This window comes from Peromyscus californicus, unplaced genomic scaffold (genome assembly GCF_007827085.1).
Source record: "Peromyscus californicus insignis strain IS unplaced genomic scaffold, ASM782708v3 Scaffold_7__1_contigs__length_154581171, whole genome shotgun sequence".
Lineage (NCBI taxonomy): Eukaryota > Metazoa > Chordata > Mammalia > Rodentia > Cricetidae > Peromyscus > Peromyscus californicus.
Window position 1 is genome coordinate 50101050 of NW_026294595.1, and position 21449 is coordinate 50122498.

The window sequence follows — 21449 nt, forward strand, 5'->3', positions numbered from 1 at the left end:
TTTAATACAGAGCCTCCTTTGGTTTAGCTAGAACCTTCAATGAAGCGAAGGAAATGTCCTGTGATCCCCCACTTAAGAAAGACTGACTGCAGAACTTGGATGGGACCAGTCTCCTGCCTCAGTTCCATTCCCAATTTTCCTCCAGCTGAAGCTGTGTTCATGGAGCAGAACTTAGAATCTTTCTGGCTGCTTCTACCCAGAACTTCAGCCCTCAGATTCCTTTGGGCCCTGACTGTACCTCATGGCTCTTCAGGAGAGATCCTACCAGCCATTTATTTCTGTGTTCTTCAGTCCAAATGCCCAAGGGTGCTATGATGGCTGTTCTAGATCGTCAACTTGACTATATCTACAATGAACTATAATCCAGAGATGGAAGGCATACCTCTGATCTAGATCTTGAGGCAGGAAGACAACATGTCTTTAATCCAGATCTTGAGGCAGGAAGACACACCTTTAATCTGGGCCACACCTTCTGCTGGAAGCCTATATAAGGACAATGGAAGAAGGAAGGATCTTTCTTTACCTGCTTACCCTCACTTGCCAGCACATCCATTCCTTCACTGGAGTCTATTTCTTCAGGATTCCAGCATATACAGAAGACCAGCTGAGACACACAGCCTCATGGGACTGAGCAGCTACTACATTCTTGGACTTTCTGTTCACAACCAACCATTGTTGAATTAGTTGGACTGTAACCTATAAGTCATTCCAATAAGTTCCATATATATATATATATATATATATATATATATATATGAAGAGAGAGATTCATTTTATAAGTTCTGGGACTCTAGAGAACCCTGACCAACACAAGTGCTATCTAGGTGCCCACCCGTCTCTCTACACCAGGTCACACACAAGTGACTGGCCAGACCTGTGAACTGGCCATCCTTGTGTCAAGGTTCATCTTGCTCTAGTTAGCATTATTTTGAGGGGAGATTAATCAAGTCACATGATATACAAACTGACTTTTCATTGAATAACTTTATGGTAGAAAGACATCTTAGCATTCATTTACAGGCATAAAGTCCTGTAAGCCCCCAAGGGGGGTGGGTACTGTAACACCCATTCTATAGGAATGGATTTATTTCCATAGATAACTACTAGAAGTTAGGCGTGCCTCTGACCACAAAACCCCTACTGGAATCGGTCACTGAAACAGAAAGAAACAAAGTGGGAGGGACTCAAATATTGATCACCCACTCAAAAACAAGAACTGTTCCTCCACACACAAATCCTAAACCCTCTGGCCTACTAGTGGGTGCATTTGTTTGCAAGGGTCTCTGCAGCAAGAATGGGCAGCTTTAAACCCAGAGAGAGCCTCACAGTTACGGAGGGTCAAAATCCAAAACCAAATTATCTGTGGGTTTGGCTCCTTCTGAGAGCCCAAAGGGAAGGATTTATTCCAGACATTTCTCCTTAATTTATAGGTGACTGTCTCCAAGGTCACATGGTGTCTTTCTTGTCTGTGTCCAAGCTTCCCTTTTTAACTAAAGGCCAGGACTACCAGGAAAATTGAGTTCCCCTCTTGAGGTTCCTACTTTCCTTAATAAAATAAGAATTTAAGAATGGAGTCAAAAGAAAGCTGGAGCTGGGTTTAACGGTGCACACATCTAACCTCAGCACTCAGGAGGCAAAGGCAGGCACACATTTCTGTGGGCTTGAGGCCAATCTGATCTACACAATAAGTTCTAGGCCAGCCAGAGCTTTCCTTGTCAAAAGAAAGCAAGCTCTCTTGAGGACAGTTTTTTAGAGTTTAAAAGAAAGCCCAGGGTAGGCAGCTGTGGATGTCAGCTGCTGCCTAGAGAAGGAAGAAGAGAAAGAGCCAGCCCCATTTGAGTCAGATTAACATGGAGTGCAGTCACAGGGCAGATGAGCAGCCAACTGACACAGGGAGAGGTACCGAACAGAAAGAGTACAGCTGAAGCCCTAGAAAAGCAGGCTTAGAACCGAGACAGGAAGAAGAAAAGGGAAAGGCATACTTTTCTGAGTAATTTTTAAAAAGTGGGCAGACTTATGAAGTTCCTTGGTTAAAGTTCCATAAGTGACTGCGCTAGAGAGGAAAGTGCTAATCCCAAGATATGAGGAGAAAGACCATCGACCCAAGTCATTACAGCCAAATTAATTAAAGCAAACAATTAACTAAAGCAAGCTTTTTTATTCATGTACGCAGGCTGCCTCCCACTAAGGCAGGGTTCAAGAAATCAGCATTGGATGTGAGGAAGACAAGGTTTTTGTAGCTGGGGTTTGGGGGAGTGGGGCTTACAGGAGCAGAACATAAGCATAACAAGTTAGTCATGACAGCATCCTGAAACAAAGACAAGACTGCAGGTGGTCATAACAAGGTAGTCATAACAACATATGTCATAACAAAGTAGTCATAAAAACCCTTTGAAAAAAGGTAGGATTGCAAGATAATTATAATAATTTTTTAAAATAGAGACCTGATTGCCATTTCCTGGAACAGGCAGTACAGACCATTTGTAGTTAAGGTTACAGGTGGGGCATAGCCCAATCCTTCAGAAAAAGAGGTTTAATCATAAACAGGAATGAGCCTAGTTTGTCTTTACTGTAAGATGGCTCTTAAGCCCAAGATGGTGGCAGACTGGTTCATCACTGGAACTCTGGAAAGAAAGATTACTTTTCTTATTAAAGGGGTAATTATTCCTCTATCTCTTAAGCTGACTTAAGCAGATCTGACTACTTGAGGGGTCCATTGTTTAGCCAGCAGATTGACCTGCCTACATCTTACAACAGGGAACCCTTGAGGAGAGAGGGATAAGACATATTAGATAAAAGGATAGAGGGGAGAGAAACAGATAGAAACACAGGATAGCTCAGGAGGGCCTGGATCCTTATCCACCAGCCCCTCCTGTCTCTTCTAAAGGGCCTTTTATAGGAATGCCAAGGGGTGGAGCAAAAGAACTCCCCCTAGCTCAGCCAAGTGTAGACCCTTCCAATCACCTAGTAACCATGCATGTGATCAAGCAATCCTCTAATGCAGCCCTGCTGGGTAAAGCAAGCTCAGATCTCGCTAGGAAACCTCTAACAGGCCTCCACAATTAGGTCTCTCTCAGGCCAAAGATTTCATTTTCTTGACTAAAAGGAAATAATTTCCCCTCAATAGGCCTTTACCGCTACTGTGACATTAGTCAATAATAATAATAATAATAATAATAATAATAATAATAAAGATAAAGAGAGTGAGACTGGATTAGGATTCACCCTCATCTCACCTTAACCAGATTACCTCTGAATGGGCTCACAAGACAGGTGCTGGGTGTCAATGGACCAATTTTGTTGGGACACAATTGAACCCAAGTCCATGATCAAGCTAAAACACTCTTCATGAGGATCCTCATTGCACCCTTCTTCACATTTTTAGACTCAGGGCCAGAGAAAAAAGAAGTCACAAAGGTGTGAGCATCTTCCACCCTCCCCTACTGCTGCCCAGGACTGGTTATGGGGTGCATGTGGGGGGGTGCTGCCTTCTTCAGCACCACGCAGGGCACAAAACTACTCTGCTCTCCCCTTCCCAATCTTCCACCAAGGACTTCTGCCATCAAGATGTCTCTGCCACCTCTACTCCCTGCCTTACTGTCCCAAGCATCACAGAATAGCCTGCTGAAGACCAACATCCAGTCACTGGTCCAGCCCCTTCATGCCACTGTGGAGGTGCTACATGCTTTACTGTGCCCTGTTCTATGAGCTAAAGTTAAATACGGGGTCAGGAGATCACTACTCATAAGTTATGGATAAAAGGTGCAGAAATGAGGCTAAAACATATCAATTAAGGAAACCTAATCTTGGACCTCTATAACTGATAAATTCCAATGCTTCATCAAAGACCCAATCCAGGGTATTGTGTTATAGAAGCACAGAGAAAGATGGCTGATGTCAGCTTCAGTGGTTGCCATGGGTTTTAGACTTTGCTTGGTTCAATTTCCTGTTTTATCACTGATTATATACTTTGGGGGGCACATTTTTTAACTCCTCTGAACTTTAGCATCTGAAAGTTTAAAATATACAAAAATATAGATGTAGTCAGACATGTCTCTCCTGCCTGCCAGTTTCCAAATAACCACTCGGGGCTTAATATTAATTATAAATGCTCGGCTGATAGCTCAGGCTTGTTACTAACTAGTTCTTAGAACTTAAATTAACCTATTTCTATTAATCTATGTATTGCCACATGGCTCATGGCTTTACCTGTCCTCTAGCATGTCTTGCTTCCCAGTGGCTAGCTAAGGTCTCTCTTGACTCCACTCTTCTCCTTCCCAGCATTCTCATTAGCTTTTCTGCCTAACTTTATCCTGTTCAGCTATTGGCCAGTCAGCTTCTTCATTAAACCAATCACAGTGACAAATCTTCACAGTATACAAAAAGATTATTCTACAGCATACAGATTCTCCTTCATTCAGAATTATGGTAAGATGTATTAAAAAGTAAGCACTTGGAAGACAAAGTAAGATCTTTGTGAGTTCCTGGCTAGCCATGGCTAGACCCTGTGTCAGAAAACAAAGAAAAGAAAAAAAAATGCAAGATGATTAATAAAGTTATATGCAGAAGAAATTGGACCTCATTCTGCAATTAGCAAATGTTCTACATGTAGCTAAAAATAAATCAACAAAACAAAGCTACTGTCATTATTGTCATGACCATAAGTTGTGCCTGGAACTTACCAGAATAACAAAACTATCTCCTGCCACTTGTTAATTTGCTCCTATTGTATGAAGAATAGCAATTACATTTTTTTCATTTATATATTTTGTTTGGAAATGTTTATACCCGTGCAGTGAAACTAAATCTTAGAGAAAATGAATGTCATTGGTTTAGATATCACGAGTTTAGATGTCACTGTAAATGGGAGGCATGGAAATCACTTATGAAATCTTCAGTACTTCAACAGAATAGGCAGCTTCCGGTGATGCCATCCCAACAGTGACTTCAGGCTACATATATTACAAGAATGTCACCTTCTCTAAAGAAGAAACAGCCCTTGTCTAGAACTACTTAGGAGCCTCCATTGTGTGGCAGAAGACCTCTGTCTCCAGCTTTCACACTAACCCATTGGATCTTCTCCCTCACAGCTGATCCCACAGCCCCTACGTTTATGTTATCATACTGTCACTGCAGACCCCTCCTTGGGGTCCTGTTGGAAGTGATGCTGTGGTCCCAAGAATGACACAACCCAAAGTATCCCGGCAAAGGAAAATTTTATTTCTGCAGAAGTTTTCAAAGCCCTAACAAGTTCTTGAAAGCAAGCACACGAGGTAGGGAGTCCCTTGCTGTGTTATTCCTACCATAAGGGTTCTGTTCCTCTAGTGCTCAAAATTTAGTCTCACATTCTCATATAACTGGTGAATTCATATGGAGAAATGTGATCTGGTAATAATGTACTTACTGGAGTTTGGAGGATTTTGATGTTTTGGAAGGAAGGCAAAACTCAGGAGGATCAACATTTATATTACAGGAACTGGAAACTAGAAACGTATGTGGAGAGTTCACAAAACATGTTTTCTCAAAACAGAGTCGTCCTGGCTCAGCTAATCTTTGGATAGAAAAGACTATGTTTCCCACAATTCTTAGTCTAACTAATAAAAGAATTTAGAAATGGATTCAGCAGGAAGCTCAAGAACAATTTTGTTAGCATTTGAGAAGCCAACAAGGGGAAGGCAAGCTGCAGGGGGAAGGGGGAGGGGAGACGGAAAGAGAACAGAGAACAGGGAGCCTCTTTATCCTCTTTATCCGTGGAGCTCAGCCACGTCACCACTGGTGGACAGACAGCAACACGGTGGGAACAGGAGATTGAATGAGAGGCCCAAAGTGTGGGGGAAAGCACGCCCGGATTTGATTAGAGATCGAAGAGATGCAAAGGTATGTTTTTCTAACTGAGAAAAGCAGGCCAGCTCTGCAACGCTACTTTATGGAAGATCTGCAAGCAATTAAATGGAGTTTTTGGAAAAAGCACATTATCTCGTTAGGGGACAATTATTCCTCCCCTCTCCTCGGCATGTCTTCAGTCAGCCTTCCTGGAAGAAAGGGGGCGGGGCTTGTCCCCTAGACCTGTGATTGACTGTCTTAGCTGGATTAATTCTCAAAGGAAGAGGCAATAGTATGTAATGCTGTGGTCTTTGGAGTAGGTCAGAAGGTCATGTCTCCCCCCAAGGTCAAAGGTAAGCTTCCAGTCTTTGGATCAGGAGGAAGTAGTTTTCTTTTATTGGATTCAGCAAAGCCCTGATAGCTCCACCTTTTTGTATGGAATTTGAAAGCCTAAGGTGGGGCAAAGCTGATGCTTACATTTCTAGTGTTACCAGGGAAATCAGAGGGGGTGGGGTCCATCCAAGACTACTGTAACAATATTTTTCCTTCAGATTTTTCTGGACGCATCATGACCAAAAAGCAAGTTGGGGAGGGAAGGGTTTATTGGGCTTACACTGCCCCCACTCTAGTCCATCACTGAAGGAAGCCAGGACAGGAACTCAAACTGGGCAGAGACCTGGAGGCAGGAGCTGATGCAGAGGGGAACTGCTTACTGGCTTTTTCCTATAGCTTGCTTGGACTGCTTTCTTAGAGAACCCAGGACCACCAGCCCAGGGATGACACCACCCATCATGGGCTGGGCCCTCCCCCATTGATCACTAATTAAGAAAATGCTCTACAGGCTTGCCTACAGCTGCATCTTATGGAGGCGTTTTCTCAATTAAGGTTCCCTCCTCTCAGGTGAGTACAGTTCTGTCGAGTTGACATAGATCTAGCCAACAAACCACCTTTGGTTACCGTTTGGCTGCATCACCCCTTTGAACCAATACTCTGTCAAACAGGTTCACAAGCTTGTCCTGCCATGGCTCTGCCCCACAAGTTAGACTCACTGTCACCGCGCAGGGAACGAAAACATCGACTAAATTTGAACAAGGAATCCAATGGCTAGATTTATAAGTCGATAGATACTTGTTAGTCTACTAAACAAATATAATACCTTCATCAGCCTATTAAACAACAACAATAATTCAGATTTGGCAAGTAATTATTAAGTGTCTACCACATACCTGGCATGTTTTAAGATATTGATTACTGAAGCACCAATTTGTGTTATCTATATACTCATTGGAATATGGTCAAACAAACGCTCAGTAGCCAGCCCCTTAAGTAGAACTGAGTCCATCCCCGCCCGCCCGCCCGCCCGCCCGCCCGCCCGCACCTCCACCAGTAGCCATCAATTGTGGAGAGCTACACTTCAGCATCCTTATCAACAGTTTTTAAGAGTTTTCTTCGATGGCTTCCTGTGTGTCTGCAGTCATCGATATCACTGTCAAAGTAGCTTCCTTGCTCTTTACAGTCAGTGGGACAGCACAGACCATGAATATGGCCCCCAGCTACAGTAGGACCATAGACCCAGACAAGGCCCTCAGAGGCATCCCAGACCATGGACTCAACATGACCTCAAGTGGCAGCACAGGACACTCACATTAATATGGCCCCCAGTGGCAGCATAGCCCATAGACATCAACATGGCTTCAGGCCACAGCACAGCTCATAGGCATCTGAATGGCCTTCAGTAGCCACATAGGCCACAGACATCAACACAGACCTGGCTGCAGCAAGACCTCAGACCAAGACTTGGCCCTCAGTGGCAGCATAGACTTGGACATCACCATTGCCCCAGGTGGCAGCACAGGCCACTACCATCCATATGGCCCCCAGTGGCAGCAGGGCCAATAGACATCAACGTGGCTGCAGGCTGAGGTATAGACCATGAACATCCGTATGGCGTTAGGTGGTAATATGAGCCTAAAACATCAACCCGGTCCCTGGCCACATCAAGACCACTAATCCACACATGACCCTCAGTGGTATCATGAACCATGGTGGTCCTTTGAGTCGGACCAATCCAAGAAGTGAACCATTCCTCATCTTGGGCCTCCTTCCTTACCCAGAGCCAGGATGATTCCATGGTTGGGGGGCGGGGGGGGGGGGGGGGCTGAGTCTGCGTGAGCTCCAGGCTGCTGCACACAGCCCCTCTGACCCCACTGGGCAACAACATGTTCCTCCGTCAACCCCAGCCCTCTCACATCTGTTACTACCATCAAGTCCCCAGTTCTGCCTCTCTGCACATCGCACACACTGCTCCACCTCTCCGCCACACATTCGTTCTTCAGAGTGGCACCTGCCAAAATTCTAACAGCATCCAGGCCTCTACTCTGGAGGAAGGAATGGGGCTAGAAATATGAAGTCCCCCATTAAACCTGGAAAAGGCTGTACCAGCAGCCCACAACAAGGGAGAGGGGAGAGAGCAAATCAAAGAGGAAGTTGAGGGGCTAGGAGTGTAGAGCACGTGCTTAATATGTGGGGGACCAGGTTTCAAGCACCTGCATCAACAATTTTAAAATGAAAAATTGTTATACACAGACTCTTGAGTTTCTTTGGTCCTAACAGACAAGATAAAGCCTCCAAAGTACTGCTTTACCAACCATCTGGTCGAAAATGAGATTGGGTGTGAGTGTTGGTGGAAACTGAGTAGGAAAAGGCAAAAAGGGAACCTTCTGGACTGATGGTAATATTCTGTGTCTTAATAGGAGTATGGGTTACATCTGTCACATGCAGCAAATGTGTACTTCAGATGTATATTGCAATGATGTAAATGTTGTATTCAATGGGAAGAAAGTCATAAACAGTTATTAAACTCCAGCTTATAATATGCATGTTGAAGTGTTTAAAGGGGAGTCTACAGATGTCTGCAAGTTACTTTGAAATGCCTTTTTAAAACCAGGAGGGCTGATGGATGAAGGAACAGATGTATGTCTACACAACAAAGCAATATGTCCGGTTAGGCGTATGGCTTCCAACTTTGCTGTATGCTCCCAATTTTTTCCTAATAAAATGTTGGGGGAAGGATCCTTATCTTTTAGAGATGCATATTGAAATATTTATGGGTAAAATTGTGCAATGACCGGGATCTGCTTCAAAATAATGTGAAGGGTACAAGCATGGGGGAAGAAAAGGAAAAGATAAGACTGACCAAGAGTTTACTACAGTTATTGAAGGTGGTGACAGGTATATGGGCATTCATTTTACTATTCCACGTCTATGGATACGTTTACATTTCCATAGAAAACCAAAATGCTAAGGACGAATTAGCAGAAAAAGTTTTACAAGTGAAAAATAATCCTGCATTAGCTGTGCTTTTTGAAATGACTCCCTAATTGCTATTACACAACTATGATTAAATACGTTGGAAAGAGTTGTTTTTGGTTTTTTTAATGAATAAGCACTGAATTTCCTCCTTTTGTTCTCTATAGTAATGAGATCCCATTTAAGAAGTTGCAGTAGGGGAGAGATGGCTCAGAGGTCAAGAGCACCAGTTGCTCTTGCAGAGGACCTTGGGTCAGTTCTCAGCACCCACAAATGGCTCACGACTATTTGTAACTCTAGTTCCAGGGGATGGATCCAAATGCCTTCCTGTGACCTCCATAGGCACCAGGCAGGCACGTGGTGCATACACTCCATGCAGCCAAACATTCATACACAGAAAATAAATCTAAAAAGACGAAAGTTGAAGTAGCCAGGCATGGTAGTAACACTTGTAATCCTTATTCTCAGGGGGGCGGGAGAAGAAGGGGTAGTGAGATCATGTGTCCAATATAAATAAATAGAGCTACCATGACCTTATCAAACTTATTTAACTAAAGCTATGCCTGAAATGGTGATAGTCCAGTTCCCATTCTGAAAACCTTTCTCAGCGGGAAGCATCCATAAAGCTGCAAGCTACAAGTCATGCCTGATAACCAGCTTCTGACTGGACGCTCTGCAGCAAGATACTAAGAAGTCTACTGCTCTCTGTGGGGAGTGTGTTCTCCTGGCCCCCTCCCTCAATTCATTACAAAGAGGGGGGGGAGCCCTACATAGCTCAGAGATGTCCCCTGTCTGTAACCAAGCTCTTATATCCAAGACACTGCTCCTCTTGAGTCGAAAAGAAAAGAAGAGATGCAGGCCAGCCAGGTGGTTTTGTGTGAGTAAAAGCTTTTGCTGTGCGTGCCCAGCAACAAGAGTTCAATGCCTGGAGCCTGACATAAAAGTGGAAGGAGAGAACTGACTCCAGCAAAGCTGTCCTCTGACCTCTAGACACATGCCATCTCTCTCTCTCTCTCTCTCTCTCTCTCTCTCTCTCTCTCTCTCTCTCTCTCTCTCTCTCTCTCTCTCTCGCACACACACACACAATCACACACACACACACACACACACACACACACGAACGCACGCACACTAAAAAAAAGAAGAAAGAGATAACACTTTCAAAATTCATGAAAATAGAATGCCTCCTATATGTTCTCTGTGCAATAAAGCTTAATTCAAAGGAACGCCCCCACATTTTTGATGTTTAGCCAAACTGCCTCAGGCTTTACAATGGGCCAGAAATATGACAGCCCGGCTCCCTTCCAAGATCTTCATCTCCCCACGGCCATCAAAAAGAAAGGCTCCCTCTGCAGTATTCCTTCCTCACTGTTCCTGTCCCCCAACCCAGACTTTCTTGTGGTATTTCAAAACATTTCCTTATGAACCTCAGTAAAAACCTGAACAATAGCGGCTATGGAAAACGGAGCGTTGTTCCCGAACAATTCAAAATCTAAAAATAAATGAACGCCTGTGTGTTCGGTCTAAGTTTTGGAAGCAAGCCCAAATGGCTCTCTAGACCAGCACCTTTGCCCACACCTGTACGAGAGAGCTGCCTTTCCCTTTGCAGGAACAGTGTTATCGGTCTGTGAGCTGTGAGCTTTGCGGGTTTTATTGATGAGCAAGCCCCCAGGGGCAAGAGCTGTGCCTGGGTGATGGTTCATGGAAAACAAAGGAAGCAGAGCTGGGGGAGGAGGGCTGCTGGTTCATGGGCACTGGTTAGCTATAGTGACAAGCTGGCACCAGCCTCCCTAAAACCAAAGACGTGTAAAAGGCAAGAACAACCCAAGAGGGCCGTCAGAGGGGTGGCTAGGTGACTGTAGTGTGACCCACGGGCGATGATGGAGGGGGCCAGCTGGCCCTACACTTAGCTGAGTGTCTTTGGCTCTGTAACTCAGGTCCTCGACTTCGCAGCGGAATGGCCCTGGGTAAGTCAATGCCTTACTGCCATGGAGCTCTTCTGTAGTGGAGCCCAGCAGGACCGAGTAACAGTTCAGACCCTGCTTACACACGTGGCTGCCATGCTCTCTTTCCTCCCTGTTGAGGCTGAGACCCTGTGTGAGGCAAGAGGTGAGGAGCAGGCCTTGTTCACCTAAGATTGAAATGGGTGTGAACTAGCCCAAAATTAAGTATCTAAGTCCATTTTCTGTTGCTATGGCAACCTTTTGTGGTTGGTTGGGTTTGTTTTTTTTCTTTTGTTTTTGGTTTTTTGTTATTTGTTTTGTTTTGTTTTGTTTTTGGAGACAGGGTCTCTTTACTACATAGCCCTGACTGTCCTGAAATTCACTATATAAATCCACACTCATAGAGATCCGCCTATCTCCGCCTCCTGAGTGTAAGGATTAAAAGCGTCCACAACCATTACCAGCTAGTTTTGTTTCTTGTTTTTGTGGTTTGAAAGAGGGTCACACCATGCAGCCCTGGCTGGCCTCAAACTCGCAGGGATCCTCCTGTCTCTGTCTTCTGAGTGCTAGGACTACAGCTATCCCACCATCCCCAGCTACAAAATTCCTTGTAATAACTGATTAATTAAAGTGAGTCCTGCAGGCCGCTTGCCCTAGTTGGGTTTGGGGGTTTTCTGTTTGGTTTGCTTTGTCAATTGACACAAGCTAGAGTTATCCAGGAAGAAGAACCTCAGTTGAGAAAATACCTCCATCAGATTGCCTGGAGGCAAGTTGTGTGGCATTTTCTTAATTAATGATTGCTGTGGGAGGACCCAGCCCATTGTGGGCGGTGCTACCCAGGCAGGTGGCCCTGGGTTGTATAAAAAAGGCAAGCTGAGCAAGCCATAGAGTACAAGCCAGGAAGTAGCACTCCTTTGTGATCTCTGCTTCAGTTCCGGCCTCCAGGTTCCTGCCTTGAGTCCCTGCCCTGTCCTCTCTTCATGATGGACTATAAACTGTAAGATGAAATAAACCCTTTCTTCCCCAAGGTGCTTTTGGTCAGACCAGTAGAAATGCTAACTAGGATGCCTCTCTGCCAAGTGACTTGAACTCTGAAGGAGACCCCTGTACAGTGGGAGCTCCCTCCTGGACCCCGGGTTAGGCACAAACCACACCCAAACACCTGTTTTACAGAGAGATCCTTTATTAAGTGGGGAAGAAACGTTGAAGTGGCTGCTTTCTGACTCAGGCAGAAAAACAGTGGCCAATGACCTTGCGGGTGTCATTTTAAGAGGAAGAAAAGGGGAGGTCTGTGACAGAGTGGGCTGGGATGCTGTGGTGAAGGAGATATAGGAGGAGGGAGCAGGGGAAGGGAATCAGGGAAAGGGAGCAGGGGTGTTTGTACCAGGGAGCAAAGGACTGCCTCTGGATGGAGAGGAGACAGGTGTGGCGCATAGGCAAATGGGGGTTTATAAAGGTTACATGGGAAACCCCGCGTTAGGATGAGGTGTTTAATTTTGATGCTCATGCTAATTAGGTGAGCCAAAGGGGGCTTCTGATTGCTGGACTTCAATACTTTGATAGCTGGACCTTGGTAGTCAGCCTCAGGAGGAGGAAGTGGCCAAAAAGGGAGTAGACCTTGGGGGCTGGCTTTAGGAATGTAATCTAGTGGTTTTCAGCAAGGCAGAGAAAATGGGGGAGGAGGGCAAGGCCTGCCAGAGCTCAAGTGGACTAGTGTCCCTTCAAACCCAACAAATTGGGTCATAGAGATCTGAATTATTGCCACTCAGTCCAGGTCATAATCTACTATTTGATGGGTATTTGAAAGGGAAGAAGTCTTGAGTACTGAATCCTTTGCCTTGTGGGATTGGACAGTTTCTCCAAACAGACTGTGTCAGGATTGGATTGCACTGGAGGATATCCTGCTAGAGTGCTGCAGGATATTTGTGTGCACTGTGTGATGATGTTGTGATTGGTTTAATAAAAAGCTGAACGGCCAATAGCTAGGCAGGCAGGAACTTCCAGGAAAAGAGAGGAACTCAGTATGAATTTAGGCTCTCGAGAGAGACTCCAACGAGACACGGAAGGAGGTGGACATACAGAATGAAGGAAAGCCATGTGGCAAAACAGATTAATAGAAGCAGGTTAATTTAAGTCATGAGAGCTAAGGGACAAGCCTAAGCTAAGGCCAAACTTTCATGACTAATAATAAGTCTCCATGTCATTATTTGTGGGCTGGTGGCTGACAAGAAAGTCCAACCATACTGATGTCTGATGGAGAATTCCTTGGTGTGAGAACAACTACACACATGTGGTGGCAGCTACGTTGACTGATTATGCAAGGGAGGAGAATGGGCAAAATCACTTCTGTGTTTTGTTGTCTACGTCCCTTAGAGGTACCTAATCCAGAAGGGCCTTCACAGAGCAAAGGCCAGAAGAATGGCCAACGTGCTGCATAGAAGAAGTGTTTAAAGGAAGGAGGAGCCTGTGCCCACATGCAGCTGGGGTTAAATTCAGGACAATGTTAACTGCTTTTTCTTTTTGTTGTTACTTTTGACTTTTGAGACAGTTTTGCTGTGCAGCCCTGGCTGGCCTTGAACTTAAAATCCTTCTGCTAGGATTCCAAGTGTGCACCACCCACACCTGGACAGGTGGCTGTTTCTTGATGTGTTTCGTATTTCTTACTTGTGTTGTTGGCCTAGAGAGGTTAACGACACAAACCTTATAAAATGGAAGATATCTCAGACCCCCTTTAATGGAAGCAAAGGAAGAAACGTGACCTGTTTTGACTATAGTTCCAGAACCAGTCTCTAGAAATGAGAGACAGTGGGCCAAATCCTCAGTGTGTGTAAGACAAAGAAATAAATGGCAGCTCGTTGAGGCTTCAGAGACCCACCAACGAGGAGCTGAGAGAGGCCTGTGTATTCGGACTCTCTGGGAGACCCTTGGGAGACCCCCCCCCAGGGTGTGTCTGGATGCTAAAGAACACTCCAGGCTAGCCACACAACAGTGCTGACCACATGAAGTCCCCAACCACAGACCCACTACTCACCCTTCAGTCCATGAAGAGTGGGCTTCTAAAGGGCCTCCCTCCTTCCTTCCTGCTTCCTCTGAGGGAGACAAAAAGGAGGAGAAAGAGCTTCTGGATTGCTTTGAAACGTGGATGGAGGAACTGGAGGCCCTCAAGAGGAAGGGACTGACCCTGACAAAGCTCACCACAAAGGGTGACAGCAAGTGGAGAATGATCCTTCAGGGGATGGTTCCCCTCCCCCATCTCCCTTGAACATCCAGTGGGCAGGAACTTGATCAGCCCACACTCTCGGTCCCCTCACCAGGAGAGATTCAATGCCCAAGTTTGTTGAGGTCCATCTGCCAATCTGCATGAATATAGCAGGGTAACTGGAGGCTGAAGGAAGGAAGGAGAGAAGACTGCCCCTCGGGGAGTACTTGGAAACCAGTTTAAGATCTCTGATGACAGCAAGAGGTCTCCCGGGTCCCCTTAGCAGCAAGGCTGAGGACCTTGGCAGTCTTGTCAGTGTGGAGCTAAAAAAGCACAGACTCACCTTTTGCTAGCTGGTCACCCATGCGCAGCTGGGATGCAGTGTCCATCATGAGAAGACTGCTGCCAACAGGCGAGGGAGAGGCCAGACAAAAGGGAGAAACAATCAGAAAACTCTATAAACTCGGCAGACCATGCATTGAAGTCCCACTTTTTTGCTTTATGTTTACCACGGAGGGGGTGGGTCAAAAACAGTGTTGTACAAAGAATGGCAACTATAGTCATATGGCACTTAATCAAAGGGACACATTAGGCGATTTCATAGCTGTGTAAACATCATGGTAGTTTATGTAATCCTGGACACCAGCCTACCACATAACTAGGCTGTGAAAAGTATGTGTGTGTGTGGTGATGGTGGGTGACCAATACTAAAAATGCCTTTTAAAAGTCATGTAGAAGCCTACTACTTTATAAGCTAACTAAATACATATTTTATTATATATAATATTTTATATAGTTACATTTATATAGTTTATTATAATATATTTATTTTTTATAAATGCAATGTTTCTTATATATTTTATTTTTATATATTTTGTATATATAATAAACATATTATGTATAATTATATATATAAAATTTAAAAATAAAAAGGATCTTGAACTTTGTGTGCATGGTTAATGCCGCTCCCAGATGTCATAGTACCTGATATGGGATGCCTGCCTCCCTATAGCCTGTTGGCCAGGGAGCTCCCTAAACAATACAGGCTATTGCTACAGCTCTTGGTTGTCCTCCAGAACTAGATGGTAAAACCCACTGTTAAAGACCCGACACAGAAAGAAACCAAGCTGGAACTCACGGGAGACTTCCTCCCTGATGGTCAACTTCTCCAGTTCCAGAAGGTGCTCTGTAGACTGGGGGAGCGGGGGAGTCATCAGTAAGCTTACCCAGCTGCAGATCTTATCTGCTATACCACCAACCTTCCAGCCGAGACGATGCCCATGGGGCAATAGTGGCATGACTATTCCGGGCGAAACCAACTGCCTTCTGTTTGGAATGGAGGCCCGCTCTATCAGAGGGCATGCAAACCTGGTACCATAAACCTGGTCAAAAGCCTATGCTGAGGGAAGTCACAACCTCTGTAGGAAATCTACGACTGATGTTTGCTGAACTGATACATAGCCAGACTCCCTCGAAATATTTGTGTTTGTATCCATTAGACTAGTAGAGTTGTTGGCCTTGGTCTGAGAAACCTCTTAGGTCGGTGAATGACAGTTAATAGCAGTGACTCACGGCTGGTCGATGTGCAGAGAGCAAGTAACTGTTAAGTGCTCAGCCCTAACGGGATGTCTCTAGGACCCCTTCCAAGACCCTGGGAACATATGGAAGAGAGAACGGGGAAACTGTAGGGGCCGGAGGATGGGGGAGTGCTACAAAATGGGGTCTGCTGGATACGACACAGCCACTGCAAGCTCGCTCACACAGCAGCTGTGGCCACCAACCCAAGACCTGGAACCCCCCAGAAAGGACATGAAAGTGAGAGGGGACGGGGTGGGGAGAAGGGGATTGCCAGGAGGAGTAGAAGTAAAATATAAGAGGGTGACGGGGTGAGTATGGATCATCGTACATCGTGCACAAGTATGAAACTGCCAAAAATAAATTAATAAAGCCCATTTGCATATTGAGAACAGAAAAAAAAGAAGTGCTACTGGGGTCAGCGTGAACAACTATCAGACCGAGAGAAAACACTTAATCTTGAGACCCTAAATCCATAAGGCAGCAAGGCCGAGCCAGGGAAGCGGCACGCGGGATTTTTGTTGTTGCTGCTGACTTTGGTTGTTTGAGAAGAGGGTGCCTTTTGGCTTTGTAGTGCTGGGAATCAAACCCAGGGCCTCGTGCCTGCTACGCAGACACTCCCCTGATGAGTTGGTCATCCAGCCAGGCACGGGTTTTACAACAAAAGTTTGTTTCACAGCTTGGCATACACTTTGAGTGAGGGTAAAAACACAGTGTAGTGAACACATAACTGGTAGTTATTATTGAATCCTACGGACTACACAGAATTAATGTGCTCTGCTCCCCCATGACTGGTACTGTAGAAGGCTTGTTTACAACACGGTTACCACAAACGCAAGTACCATGTTTGACTATGACCCCGTGAGAGATACTGACACCAAGGAACAGGATTTTTTCAGATCCTTATAAAGTTGTGGGACACCATAATGTATGCAGACTGCTACTAACTGGATGTCATTCTTCAGGGAATGACTATATGCCAAAGTTATATATTCCAACTTCTGAAATGGGGATAAAGAAAAGGACTAAATTAGATAAAATATAAAACATGCTGCACTTCTGAAGAACGTGTTTTGTTTAACCAACACCAGCCATCTAAAGCTGGCTTACTGATTTTAAATAGTTTCACATTTGTAAAAAGTCTATAGTGTGAAGGAAACATAAATGAAATTGCTCATTTCTTTGTTAATAATGACTTATTTCAGACCAACTTCTTATCAAAACATTTTTAATATTTACTTTTTATTTTATTGCTGTGTATGTGTGAAGTGGGGTGGGGGTATGCATGTCAGGGCAGGCTTGTAGAGATCAAGAGGGCAACTTTATGGAGCTGACTCTTAATATCTACCTGCTGTGGAATGGTCTTTCTGTATGCTGTGAAAACGTGTTGCTACTCTTAGTTAATAAAAAGGCTGTTTTGGCCTATGGTAAGGCTGGATAAGAGGAAATCCAAGAGAGATACAGGGAGGAGAGGGCGGAGTCAGAGCAGACGCCAGCCCACCACCCAAGGAGCAACATGTTAGAAGACTGGTAACGCCACAGCCACGTGGCAAAACATAGATTAATAGAAATGGGTTAATTTAAGATATAAGAGCTAGCTAGCAAGGAGCCTGAGCCATAGACCAAACAGTTTATAGTTAAAAATAAGCCTCTGAGTGGTTATTTGGGACCAAGCAGCTGCGGGACACAGGAAAACTTCCGTCTACATCTACCTTCACACGGATTCCAAGGGTCAAACTCAGGTCGTCAGGCTTTTACAGCAAACACTTTTACCTGCCAAGTCCTCTCACAGGCCCTTTATCGAACACTGACAGAATTGTAAGTGTAGGTTTAGGGGATAGTTTCCTATGGCTTTTCAGAAGCCAAACAAAGATTGATCTGGAAAACCTAGTGTTCAGTGGGCGGTGGTGTCGCATGTCTTTAATCCCAGCACTTGAGAGGCAGAGGCAGGAAGATCTCTGAGTTCCAGGCCAGCCTGGGCTACAGAGTGAGTTCTAGGACAGCCAGGGCAACACGAGAAACCCTGTGTCTCAAAAAAACCAAAAAAAAAAAAAAGAAAGAAAAAAGAAAGAGACGAAAGAAAGAGAAGAAAACCCAGCGTTCAAACATCATGGTGTATGCACCAACAAGCCAAAGCAGCCCACCAACAAACATGGAATGTTTGCTCAGGCAAGCACAAAGCATTGCCTGCGATGAGTGCTGTCTTGGAGACAAGGCTCTGTGTTAACCGTACCCAGAAAATTCCCTTAATGACATGTATTTTCACAACAGCTCCCACATTAATAATGCAGTTCAAATGAACCAATTAATACAGAAATTTTACGTGTCTGATTCTGGAGGGTTGACTGTATTTTTCTCTCAGCGATGAACAAAATTCCATGACCACTCCTGCCTGAGAAGAGCAATAATATATTATTGTCTATGTAATAACAGAGGATCTTAAGTGAAGCTGAAAGCAAACTGAACTCCGTTGTAATAGAAGGCAATTTAACATAAAATGCAAAGTCTGGACTTTGAAGCCAGAAACCCTTGCCTGTGGGTCCTCATTCTCACACACGTGAGACCTTAGAGGCGATTTCTTTTCCCTGCAAAGGATTTTACCACACAGAACTGCCATGAGAAATCGGAGACCTTCTCGGAGCTGGCATTTAGAGGTTTCCAGAGTGAACATGTGCTGTAGGATGGTTTGTATGTCAAATGTATTGCTGATTGGTCAATAAATAAATCACTGATTGGCCAGTGGCCAGGCAGGAAGTATAGGCGGGACTAACAGAGAGGAGAATTGAGAGAACAGGAAGCTGGGTGAGAGAGACACTGCCAGCCACCATGATGAGAAACAGCATGTGAAGATGCCGGTAAGCCACGAGCCATGTGGCAAGGTATAGATTTATAGAAATGGATTAATTTAAGCTGTAAGAACAGTTAGCAAGAAGCCTGCCCCGGCCATACAGTTTGTAACCAATATAAGTCTCTGTGTTTACTTGGTCGGGTCTGAGTGGCTGTGGGACTGGCGGGTGAGAGAGATTTGCCCTGACCGTGGGCCAAGCAGGAAAACTTTAGCAACAAATGGCGTCCAACGTGGTGGCAAGAGTTTCCACCTAAAACCTGAGTAAAAAGATTCTAAAACGGAGCTAAAAACAGGTCCTAGTTGTCTCTTTTAAGCTAGCGGCAGCCTGCGTGTTTGAGCTACTATGGCGGGTTCCTGGCGTGCATGCTCGACCTGCAGTATGGTGGGAATGAGGCCTCTGCAAGTGGCACATTAAGCTGTGTGGTGGATTTAGCCTTTGCTAGTACAAAACAAACAAAAACAAAAAAAAATGAGGTTTCTGGGCTACACGCTGCTTTGATAGAAGCATAGACCCACTATTTCTGAGAGTTGATGGCTCCCAGAGCTGGCAGAAAACGTACCACTGCCATGTTGGGAAGCTGAAGTGGGCGGAGCCAGCAGCCATAGCGCCAGCACGGTTTCAGGCTTAGAAGGTTGCAGTTTAAAGCAATAGGCTCAAGTCAATATAAAAAAATAAGCCACGTAAAGATGGCTACCACACAGAGAATCTGGATTATGTTCTCTTTGATATTTGTAACTGAAGAAAAACATTTGATTACAAAAGCTGTTGAGTTATGCCAAAATGTATATTTTAAAGGTACCTTGACTTTAAAATTTGGATGTAAGGATATGTTGCTTTGGAAAGGAGGCTCTGCTTTTGTTCCTACAGAAAGCCAGAGGCTATGGATTTGTTCCAGATTAAGATACATCAGGTTTGACCAGCCAAGACCACCTGAAAGGTCTCCGATGACACCATGGCCCAGATGATCCAACATCCAGAACCGTTTCAAGACAACTGGCTCAGACGATACAGCCTCACGGATTACTCCATAATCCTAAAATAGTCTTTGTGTCCCCATAAGATACAGCGCCCCCCTCCAGCAGGAAGTAGTAAGAGAAGCGACGCTCAAATTCCCAAATATACCAAGCTGACTTTGGAGATGTGTAAAGGTTAAAACCTTCCTTTTTAAGAAAAGAAAAGGGGAGGTGCTGTGGGATGGTCTGTATGTCAAATGTGTTGCTGATTGGTCAATGAATAAATCACTGATTGGCCAGTGGCCAGGCAGGAAGTATAGGCGGGACTAACAGAGAGGAGAATTGAGAGAACAGGAAGCTGGGTGAGAGAGACACTGCCAGCTACCACGATGACAAACAGCATGTGAAGATGCCGGTAAGCCACGAGCCATGTGGCAAGGTATAGATTTATAGAAATGGATTAATTTAAGCTGTAAGAACAGTTAGCAAGAAGCCTGCCCCAGCCATACAGTTTGTAACCAATATAAGTCTCTGTGTTTACTTGGTCGGGTCTGAGTGGCTGTGGGACTGGCGGGTGAGAGAGATTTGCCCTGACCGTGGGCCAAGCAGGAAAACTCTAGCTACAAACATGCATATCGCATGTCCTTTCTAGAAGAAATAAATTCGGGGGGTTGGGCATTTAGCTCAGTGGTAGAGCGCTTGCCTAGCAAGCTCAAGGCCCTGGGTTTGGTCCTCAGCCCTGAAAAAAAAAAAAAAAAAGAAAGAAAGAAATTCGGTATAAATTCAAGAGGATAAGAAGGGACAAGAACAGAGCATCATCAATGTGACATATAGGAAGAATGGAAGTAGATGGAGGCATGGTAACCAGGCAGAAGGAAGGCAGAGAGGGCATGGTAAAGGAGAGACAACTGGGCTACTCCCAAAGAACCCAGGAAGAGCTGGGACCAAAACCCCTGGAGACCTGGAAGGTGTACCAGAGCACGAAGGGAATGAACGGTGAGTGGAAGGCCCGTGAGCCACGTCAGGAGCCACCGTGCAGCGCTGAGACTGTCCTGGGTCTCCTGCAGGACTTTAGGAAGCAACATAGACACCGCACACTGCCAGCCCCCAAGTTACTACTTTAAAACATAATAATAACACTAACCTTGTCAGAGGAAGAATGAGAGAATGGGCCCATTTCTGCGGGGGCCTCAGCCAGGGTTGGCTCTGGCCTCTCCAGCCAGCCAGGGCTCCATCAATTCAAAGCTGAACAAACGGCTCATGAATTCTAATCCACTCTCTTCTGGTCTCGGCTTTCTTCTTCATGCTGGGAGGCCAAATTATAGTATTTTATTATTTTGTCTCTTTACTGTGTACTTTATTTATCTCTGTTTGTGCTGCCTAGTTTTGGGGCAGTTTTCAAAAGCTCTGCTTGCTCCTACGGCTCTTTTTATTCATGGTAAAAACCACTGGTGGCTGTAATGCACCTCTCCCAAGCTTCGAGATTTCTGTTATATTCCTGACGCCCTGCCAGCTTCGTTAGGCTGGAACAGAATGCTGAAACTCTATGCGCTGTGTTGATTTCAGTGTTCTCACAGCACATTAATCCTTTTCTGGAGTCGGAGATTCTGCTCCTGGTTCCTCGAGTAGTGCCCACATGCCAACCTTCAGGAATCAACAGACCAGGGCAAATGGAGAGCAGTCTTCTAATCCGCCTGACAGTGTGACAGTGTGCTCTCATCCACCCTTCTCTCTGTTTGGACTCTCTCAGACACAGTGCCCACTGGCATCAGGGCCACTTACAACTTGTTTACAATGT

The 21449-nt window shown here is 45.1% G+C and overlaps 1 long non-coding RNA gene across 1 annotated transcript; it reads right to left on the reverse strand.

The window, feature by feature from the left end:
- Positions 1–145: 145 nt before the first annotated feature.
- LOC128102325 (uncharacterized) lies at positions 146–21052 on the reverse strand. Its single transcript, XR_008215383.1, has 4 exons — positions 20796–21052; positions 14618–14676; positions 14107–14164; positions 146–483 (listed from the first exon to the last, which is right to left on the reverse strand). It is a non-coding gene; the product is annotated as an uncharacterized LOC128102325 (long non-coding RNA).
- Between the last annotated feature and the right edge of the window lie 397 nt (positions 21053–21449).